Genomic DNA, 1538 nt, shown 5'->3' with positions numbered 1-1538 from the left:
CTTACCAAGGGGCGGCCCGGGCCCCGCCGCGCCCCGGCTGTCGACCCGGAAGTGCTGGCGCGGCCCGGGCGCCGCCTGCCGCCGCTTCCTGTCCGGGTAGTCGGTGGCGGGAGGGCGGTTATCTGGCCTGCAGCCCCTGCTCGGCCGGCACCTCTCCTCGGGGCTGAGGGCTTCCAGGGGCCGAGGCGCCTCCGCCCTCGGCCTTCCCCGCGCTTGGGTGGGCGCCTCGGGCGAGGGCGCCGGGCGGCCACGGAAAGGGAGCCTGCCGGCCTGCCCCCGCCACCCCAAAGCCTGGGGCTCCTGCACAGTGCTACCAACTTGGCCAGGCGCCTCCTGCGAGGGGGGGACGCAAGCCCAAACTTATCTGCGCTTGAACTCCTACCTGACCTGTATGCTGGGCTTGAACGGGTGTTTTGGAGCCTTTGCTGAACCTCGCCTGCAACTGAAGCAAAAGTTACTTATTCCATGTACCCGTTCAGAAAATTAATGGCTCCTGCTACGGGAGCCTGTTCCAAACAAGGCTTGTTCGTGCTTCCCAGGGTCCGCAGAAGTGTCCTCTGCTCCCCACGTTTCTCACCACACTGCCCACCCTGCCTGGCCGGCACGGGCCATTGCCTCTGCTTGGTGCTGCCCCGCTGTTCAGCTCTGCAACTGGCCCTAATGGTCTGTGGCCCTGTGCACGGACTTCCCACAGGTCCCAAGGAACAGCTCTGGGTGAGCCATGTCCAGCTGTGGCTCCTGCAATGGAGAGCCCCCCGGCCCAAGCTTCCCCCGCCATCCCGTTGTTGTGCACCAGGACACGGACACAGTCCTGCATGTCTTTATCTCCACACACGCAGACGTGAGTCAAGCAGAGTTGGCTGTAAATCAACTAAGGGAGCTCGAGTCCTGCCCTGGGACCTCGTTTCCCACTCCCTCTCACAGTGTGAAGGCGGCTCTCGCCCCGCCCGCAGCAGCACAGTGCTAAGGCTGTCCGTCACCTCCACCCTATGTGCTGTATATACGGAACTGGGGCACCCCGTGGCGCTGAGTGGGTGTTTGAGCTCTCACAGAGGAACGGGAGTCAGAGGCTAACATTTTTCCCAAGCTGATTTCTATCGCTTTGGGCTTAACCCCGCCAAGTTTTCCATTCCCATTTTTGAAATACCATGTTCTCAATTATGAAGTAATCACGGGATACTGAAACAATTCCTCTTTTACTGGCCTGAACTGAAACAAATCCAACCTCAGCTGAACCCAAACCTGCTCCAAACAGAAATAACATCCTGGTTTGACTCCGATGGATCCTCGGACCTCATGGATCTTCACCTGATCTAGCTTAGCTTAGAATTTACTGAACTTTTATGTGCAGCTGCTTTAAGATATTCAAGTATAAATCAAAATATCTGTGAAGCACGTTGATTCTTAATCTAAAGCCATGTCGGGCTTTTTTTTGATTGTAAACAAAGTTTTGGGTGCAAATACCCAGTACTCTACATCCTTCTAAAAACTCTGCTTAAATCCAGCCAAAAGGAATATAAGCCACACTCACTCCAGAA

Source organism: Aptenodytes patagonicus, chromosome 3 (genome assembly GCF_965638725.1).
Source record: "Aptenodytes patagonicus chromosome 3, bAptPat1.pri.cur, whole genome shotgun sequence".
NCBI classification, from domain to species: domain Eukaryota; kingdom Metazoa; phylum Chordata; class Aves; order Sphenisciformes; family Spheniscidae; genus Aptenodytes; species Aptenodytes patagonicus.
The sequence above is the reverse complement of the archived record's forward strand: the minus strand, read 5'-3'. Positions refer to the sequence as shown.